This window comes from Hibiscus syriacus, unplaced genomic scaffold (assembly GCF_006381635.1).
Source record: "Hibiscus syriacus cultivar Baekdansim isolate YM2019G1 unplaced genomic scaffold, ASM638163v2 tig00116946_pilon, whole genome shotgun sequence".
Classification (NCBI taxonomy): domain Eukaryota; kingdom Viridiplantae; phylum Streptophyta; class Magnoliopsida; order Malvales; family Malvaceae; genus Hibiscus; species Hibiscus syriacus.
The window spans coordinates 143,111-152,347 of NW_024063481.1; positions in this window are offsets into that span (position 1 = coordinate 143,111).

Consider the following 9,237-nt stretch of genomic DNA (forward strand, 5'->3'; position numbering starts at 1 on the left):
TTTAATTGTGTGTCATCTGTAAAAGTCGTATTTTAAATTTCCCCTCCCCCATTATTTTCATCCTTTCCCCGCTTCTTCCCCCCTCGATAACAAAATTCACGCCGCATGTTTCCCCCATTTTTCTCTTCCACCTCCTGTTCCAGGAATCGGGTCTATCAAAGGTTCCCATTCTTAATCCCAATATCCTCTATTTTTGCCATTTTCTTTGGGAATGGAGGGTATGGTTTCCCCACTGTTATTGATGGTTACTTCTTTGTTGCTTCTCCCCACGGTTCACCCAAAGGTATTACTGATTTTTCTTTCATTTGCGTTCGATTTTTCATTCATTTTTATGGGTTATATATGTGTGTGTAGATTTGATACTGTTTTTGACTTCTATAAATGGTAATGATATATAAGAATATGCCAGATCGGTTTTCAGTATTTTAGATTGAAACTCTAAAATCGGTGACTTTTTTTGGATGATAGTGGTGAAAAGTCGATTGTTCCTTTTATTGGTTAATCATGTGTTCGATGAAAGGATATAAACTAGTTCAGTATAAACTAAAAACAAAAATGGTTTTCTTCGGGAGAATTCAGGGGAGCTTATTTGCTGCTGGCAGTTTTGGTTTTTATGTATGTTTGCCATTTGTGGTTTTGTTGGCTGATCAACTATTTGATTAGATTATCGTTCAGTCCCCAAAGCTGGAATTTAGACTTAGTTGATATTGTATTGTCAGCAGGTGATTGGTGTGGAATAACTTTCAGAAGTCAAGCTTAACTCTCGGATCCTTCAGGTATTATCTCAATTTGAAGCGTTGAAGGAGGGGAAAATAACTGTTGCCCTATTTGTTTTGAAATAAACTGTATTTGTATCCCCTTTTCTTTGGTAATTTTCACTCTCTATTTGTTTTTGTTGAATGTTGATTCCTTCATTTTTTTCCCCGTTTTGTTTCCAATTATGATATGGTTGGATTAAAATGTCGATAAATGGGTTTTCCTTTTGAGCTGAATTATTAATGAGCTTGTATATGCAAATATGAGTTTTGGATTCTACTTTACTTATGAGCTAAAATTTAGGAAAAGAAAAAGAAAATTTAAGTTGGGATATTTGATTTCAGCTTTTACAAGCTTCCGCTTTTATTTGATGCTAAAAATGGGATTTTTAAAGTCCATTTTCGTTGCCTATGTTTTTGTAGCAATCAAAATTTATTAGGTTAGATAAGTTGGTTCAGTTTGTTTCATTGGCTGGTGTGTAAATTTCGTTTTCTCTTGTTCAATGACCCTTTTCAATCTTATACAATATGAAGCTTTTTTAGGCAGTATGCTTTGTTCTCATCCGACCACTGTATAAGAAGACGTATAGAAAGATCAACCCTGTGGTGGCAGATTTGTTGTGGCCAGAACTCGTTTGGCTTGATGATTGGTGGGCGGGTGTTAAGGTGTTAACCAACTCTTTTATTTCATTGTTTAATTTTGAAATCTTGTTTAAAGATATTACTCCTTTTGGCCATTTTTGAAGATAGCATAGTTTAATTCTGAAATCCTTTCTGGCATTGTATTGTTTTAATCCTAAAATCTGAGACAACATTTTATGATGACCAAATGCTTAAATTGTTTTATATTTCCATTTCCAACTAGATTTCAAAAAGTAGGTCTCCAAAATAATCTTTGCATGCTAAGTACCAAGATGCAGAATCGAGTTAAAGATTCTCTTTGTTTCGTTTGGGATTCTGAGTGTGGCAAACTTTGTTGGTAAGTTATATTTAGGTGAAGAATGTTTGCCCAACTCATATTTTTGATGTCCAGAGGCATAAAGATTGGTGCATTGTCAATTCATCTAGATTTTAGGAAAATAATTATTTGAACAATTGTTGTGTAGTTTCCTATCTTCTCTAAGGGCTATAGGTTTTATGTGAATAAGTTGTTAATTATTTACTTTTATTGAGCCAACTAGGATTTAATGTGGAAAAAGAATTGGTACCATGAATGCCATTTCTTTAGCTGTCTCCTGAAAATTAACTTTAGATCTTTGATACAATTTATTTGCAGATTAAAGTTTTTGCAGACCATGAAAGCTTCTGTTTTATGGGTGACATCAATTTCCTCTACTAAGAAACTTAGGTCTTGGGCTTAGAGTTACATGGATAATGGCTATTGTTCTATCCTAAATCTTTTGAATCATTTACTTGCCATCTGATATTGAAGGAACATGCCCTTGTCTTATCCAATCACAGAAGTGATATCGATTGGTTAGTTGGATGGGTTTTGGATCAGGTCTGTAATTAATGTATTCCAACTCGGAACATTTTATATACTGTTGAAACATCCATTCTAAAACATATTTGGTTGTGCTCGAAAATTTTCTACTTAGCACTTTAACTTTGTTTTTTTCTCTTAAAATGCTTTCTCAGCTAAGATACAATTACATTTGCTCTTGACAGCGATCAGATTGTCTTGGTAGTACATTAGCTGTTATGAAGAAATCATCAAAATTCCTTCCGGTATGTGTTGGTGTTATTTGTTTGAAGTTACAAATTTCTATCATGAGATTGTGTTTGTCACCATTTCTTTTAGTTTTATATGATATTCATATTTTGTTTAATTGGTAATAGCTAATGACAATGGCATGTGCATGGTATTTTCATACACAGTTGTATGTGCTTGAGCTACATGTTAATGTGTATAAAGTGTGAGATGTAATTATTGCAATAGGTAACTAATGAGATAAAAAAGAATATTAAGTTGACTAGTTTGACATTCTGGTCAACGTTCCTCAATTTTATCCTATGTAATATTAGCTTATGCTTTTAAAACTGGAATAGGATTGTTCACTTGAAAATCTAGTATTCTTAGTCATAGTAAGAACTTTGGTTTGTGTTGAGTTAATCGAATGACGAAATTGGCCAAGAGGGGGGTGAATTGGCAATAAAAATTTTGTGGAAGCTTTTGCAGAAAATTGAAAGTAATTGCACAGCGATTTACAGTGGTTTGACTTTCTCAAACAAAGTCTACGTCCACTACCTTAGCTATCCACACTAAGGATTTTCCAACAAATTCACTAATTTGTTCTTTCTTTTGAGGCCAAAGAGATAACTTTACAATTCCCTCAAGAGTATACCCCAACTCTTGAGAACACTCTTTTCTCAAAGAGAAGATTACAAATTTGCAAACTTACAAGAAAACCTCACAAGGTAAGATGTTTGCACAATTCTAGAACAAAGAAAAGAACACTCAAAGATGAATACAATTGAGCACAAAAAGTGTTCTTGAAAGCAAAATGAATATTGAATGAAAATAGGCTTGAAATGCTCAAACTTGAGGTTTGATGTTTTCTCTTTGATTCTCTCTTGATTCTAGTTGCTTGATGTTTCTTGTTTTTGATCAATGGCTTCTAAGCTTGCTTAAATACACCTTGGATCACTTCTGAACGTTGGGGATAATTAGAGAAGATATTATAGCCGTTTTAGTGTGAAAACATTTAATAAAACAACTTAGAGCGTGGGGGGAATCGGTTCCCTCTCATAGGGAATCGGTTCCCTCTCATAGGGAATCGGTTCCCTAAGTGTAAAATTCAAATATTTCGACCGTTGAACAGGGGGGAATCGGTACCCCTTGGGGGGAATCGGTTCCCTCCGAGCATTCTGGAAATCTTGGAGCCAAACCATTCAGGGGGGAATCGGTTCCCTCTGAGCAATCTGGAATTTTTGGCTTTGAATTGGTTCGAAATACTTTGTAAAATTATTTTGAAATTGTTTTATGATTAAAACTTAATTTTACACTTAAGTAAGGATCAAAAATGATTTTTGAAATATTTGGAGTAATGTTTTGATATTCGAATAGTTATATCGAATATACTTAGAAAATCATTTGGAAAATCTTAAAATCCATTTAACTTAATTTGTTATATCAAAATATTAAAATGTTTCAACAATCTCCCCCTTTTTGATAAACAAAACATTTTAGTAATTTTAAGATTTTTGAAATCAAGTTAAAAAAAATTACAAAAAAAAATTACTCCCCCTTACTTTAACACTTCTTCAATTTATCATGTAAAACATTTAACACTTATTCTTCTCCCCCTTTTTGTTAAATCAAAAAGACATTGTAAAACAAGGTTTTGAAAATCATTTAGCCAATTGATTTATTAATTATAAGCTTAAGCTGCTAAGATCACAATCAAAAGAGAGGTTAGCCATTAGTTTCATAAATCAATATTCATAAATAATGTGATATGGCAAAATTGGTCATATTACTAATGATAATGTAAGTGATGCAAAAATAAAACACCAAACATATAAGTTCACACCATTCATAAATCCAAAATCCAACAATCCACAAAATCAAACAATTCAAAATGTTGAAACAATATTCATTTTGTTCAAAGTTTTAAAGCTAAATATAAAATTAAGCATCCGGATCGGTAAGAGGAAAACGGGCTCGCATAGCGGCCATCTCGTGTGTTAGTTCATTGATACGAGCGTTGGTTGATTCATTGTTTGCACGCATCTCCCGAAGAATCTCTAATTGTTGAGCTCCCATTGTAGATAAATGAGACTCTATAGAGGAAAAGCGCGAGTCCATGGTAGCGTATCGGAAATCGAATGTCTCCATAAAGGATTGAAAATATGGAGGCATTTGATGCGTTTGTTGTGCTTGCTCCTCGGGTTGTTCTTCGGGTTGTTCAGGTTCTTCTTCAGCTTCATCAATATCCCTCATTAATTGTTCAAACTCGGGATCTTCGTCAGCCTCGGGTGGAGCTTGTGAAGAACTAGCTCCCGGAGTAGAAGAACGAACCCATTCACCGATTTCTTTGTCCTTTACCCATCCCGCTCTCGTTAAGGAAAGAAGATTTATTTGTTTCTTAAGAGGAAAAACGGCATCTAGACCGACTCTAAGCCCAGCTTTGGAAAACAGATTACTCAAAAAGAAACCGTAAACTAGAGATGAACAGTGTTTCTTGTTAGGAACAAGATTTACGGTTTCAACAATTTCAGCAAAAATAATCTGAGGTAGGTTAATTTTAATACGGTTTTCGAAACAATGTAACCACCAAAGATCCAAAGCTCTAAGAGTAGAATAACGACCTCCGGATGGTCGAAACCACCAAGAAATCATTAGATGAAGAAAACGCTCATGTAGGTCTAAGACACTCGCACTCTCTTCTTTTATAACGAGAACCTAAAATTTGTTTTTCATTCGAGATACCATCATTATCTAATCCAAATGTATTGGCTATATATGCCGGGTCAATATATAAGAATTGTCCTAGGAGGTAGGAACGAATTCCTATGGTTTCGGTTTCAGCTTGGTTTTTAACACATACGGCATTAGAGTAGAATATACGAACAAGTTGATGGTAAACGATGGGTTCAAGATCAAATAGTTTATCAAATTTCCATTCTTGTAAAATGGGAAGATATTTAAAATCGATAGCTAACATAGATTGACGAGAAGGAATACGTTCTTCCCGGATTTTGTAAGAATCGAAATATTGATAATACCAATATCGGTGATTTCTAGACCCAGGATGATTGAAACACGAATTTTGGATAGTCAAGTTAGGATCAGTGGGATTGGGATTAGAAATTGGAATAGAAGGAGGATTTGGAGGTGGATTTGGTTGACGACTAGAACGACTAGATGAAGACCTAGGACGTTTAGGATTTGACATGGTGAAGGAAATCGGAATAGATATAATAACCTGCAATTTTAAAACAAGTGTATGCAATTCAATTAATCCCAAAACTCAAATGAGTCCTCAATATTTCAAGATTCTCTAAATCAATCCTAATGGGCAAAGTTTTTGAAAAACTTTTGAAAAATATGGTTTTGAGAAACAATATGTATAGTTTTTCATAACAACAATAATTTAATCAAAACACAATAATTTGAAAAATAACATTTTTTTTATTTCGAAAATTTTAAAAAAATTTGAAAAATTCTTGTGTTTTTGATGAAATTAGTTGTAACATCTAGTTTCTAATCACTAAATAATCAATGCCCGATCACTATTTCAACCTAGAACTAATTGAAACTAATCCTATGTTCAAAAATAATGAAATAAAGAGTTTAGAAAAATTTACCTTGAAATATGAAGATTGAGGGGATTTAGATGTTGTTTGCACGATTTTAATGATTCCAACAGGTTTGGAAGATGTTTTATGAAGCAAATTCCGATTAATATCGTTGATTTGAGGCAAAAATGGAGATTTGAGGGATTTAGAGGGAAGAAATGGTGAAGAGAGAAGAATAGGGTTTTTGAGATTTGGGGGTTGTTCTGCCCGATTTTAGCAGAACCCCAGGGGGGTATCGATTCCCCTATGGGGGGAATCGGTTCCCCTTCAAAGGGGGAATCGGTTCCCTCAGGGGGGGATCGATTCCCTCTGCACCAAAATGCTAAAATCCGATTTTTTAAGCACAAAATGCTAAATTAATCTTTTCTAGTGGTATTGGCAACTCATATATCAAAAATTAATTATGTTCAAATAATTAAATTAATCTTTAATAGATTTTTTAACATAAAATTAATTTTTACTAAGAATCACAAACTCCCCCTAACTAATAGCAAGAATGCAATCAAAAATTATTATTATAAGCATTTTTCAAGATTTATTAAAAGTGCTAAAATTATTTTAAACACTAAGTGAAGATAGGTTTGTCAAACCTAATTCTCTCCTAAGTGTCCAAAATCTTTCCTTGTCTAAGGGTTTTGTAAAGATATCCGCTAATTGGTGCAAAGTATCAACAAATTCTAGAACTACATCTTCCTTAGTGACATGGTCTCTAATGAAGTGATGTCTTATTTCAATGTGCTTAGTTCTAGAGTGTTGGATGGGATTTTTAGTGAGACAAATAGCACTAGTATTGTCACACTTGATAGGAATGGTACCTACTTCAATTCCATAATCAAAAAGTTTTTGTTTCATCCATAAAACTTGTGCACAACAACTACCAGCTGAAATGTATTCGGCTTCAGTGGTAGATAATGCAACACAATTTTGTTTCTTTGAAAACCAAGAAATCAGCATATTTCCAAGGAATTGGCAAGTACCGGAGGTGCTTTTCCTATCTAATTTGCATCCTCCATAATATGCATCAGAAAAAGCATGCAAGCTAAAGCTAGAGTCTCTAGGATACCAAAGTCCTAAACTAGGAGTGTCCTTAAGGTATCTAAAGATTCTCTTAACAGCTAGTAAATGTGATTCCTTAGGACATGATTGAAATCTAGCACATAAGCAAACACTAAACATAATGTCCGGTCTACTTGCAGTTAGATAAAGCAAAGAGCCAATCATTGACCTATATAATTTAACATCTACACATTTACCTCCTTCATCTAAGTCAAGCTTTGTTGAAGAGCTCATTGGAGTGTCATGAGGTTTCCCATTTTCCAGTCCAAACTTCTTAAGCATATCTTTGACGTACTTAGCTTGATTAATGAAGATGCCATCTTTTCTTTGCTTGATTTGGAGTCCCAAGAAAAATGAGAGCTCCCCCATCATGCTCATCTCAAACTCACTTTGCATTAGCTTAGAAAATTCTTGACAAAGAACATCATTAGTAGAACCAAATATTATATCAACATAAATTTGAACTACTAATAAATCTTTACCTTTTCTCTTTAAAAACAATGTAGTGTCAACCTTTCCTTTTAAAAAACCTTTTTCAATTAAAAAATTTGACAATCTTTCATACCAAGCTCTAGGAGCTTGTTTTAAACCATAAAGAGCTTTTGTCAATTTTAAAACATGATCCGGAAAATTTGAATCTTCAAAACCTGGAGGTTGTTCCACGTACACTTCTTCTTTTATAAAACCATTTAAAAATGCACTTTTAACATCCATTTGATATAATTTAAATTCATTGAAACATGCAAATGCTAATAACATTCTAATTGCTTCCATCCTAGCTACGGGAGCGTATGTTTCATCATAGTCTATGCCTTCTTCTTGAGTATAGCCTTGAGCAACAAGTCTAGCATTGTTCCTCACTATATTACCACTTTCATAAAGTTTATTTCTAAAAACCCATCTAGTACCTACAATAGATTTATTACTAGGCCTTTCAACTAATGTCCATACTTTACTTCTCTCAAATTGATTTAATTCTTCTTGCATAGCCATAATCCAATGTTCATCTTTTAATGCTTCTTTGATGTTCTTAGGCTCTATGCATGAAATAAATGCAACATAATTACAGATATTTCTAAGAGAAGATCGAGTAGTTACCCCTTTTGATGGATCACCTATAATTTCACCATCCTTGACATAGTTGTACTCTCTTGGAAAAGATACTTCCCTTTCTTCAATGGTTGGATTCTCGAGGGGATCATGAGTTTCCTCATCTTTTGTTTCTTCCCTTGATGATGATTCTCCAACGTCATGTCTAACGTCATTTGCTTGTACAATACCTACATCATCATTAACAGAAGAATCCTTCCTCGGAAGGGGATTATCATCGAAAACAACATGTATAGACTCTTCTACAACTAAAGTTCTTTTATTAAATACACGATAAGCTTTAGAATTTAAGGAATAACCCAGAAAAATTCCTTCATCACTTTTAGCATCAAATTTACCAAGATTTTCTTTACCGTTGTTTAAAACAAAACATTTACATCCAAAAGGATGAAAATAGCTAATGTTAGGCTTTTATTTTTGAGAATTTCATATGGAGTTTTCTTTAAAATTGGCCTAATCATTACTCGATTTACAACATAACAAGCGGTATTTGTGGCTTCCGCCCAAAAATATTTTGGCAAATTATTTTCACAAAGCATGGTTCTAGCCATTTCTTCTAAAGTTCGATTTTTCCTCTCAACAACTCCATTTTGTTGAGGGGTTCTAGGTGCTGAAAAATTGTGACTAATACCATTAGAATTACAAAACTCAATAAATCCAAGATTTTCAAATTCAGTTCCATGATCACTTCTAACACTAGTGATAGAGTAACCTTTTTCATTTTGGATTATTTTTGAAAATGTGATGAAATTTTGTAATGCTTCATCTTTAGTACTTAAGAATAGAACCCAAGTGTATCTAGAATAGTCATCTACCAAGACAAATGCATATTGTTTTCCTCCCAAGCTAGTAGTTCTAGTTGGCCCAAAAAGATCTAAATGGATCAATTGTAATACTCTACTAGTTGATACATCATTAATAGATTTAAAAGAAACTCGTTTTTGTTTTCCTTTAGCACAAGCATCACATATTTTATCATTATCAAATTTAAGCTTGGGCAACCCTCTTACTAAGT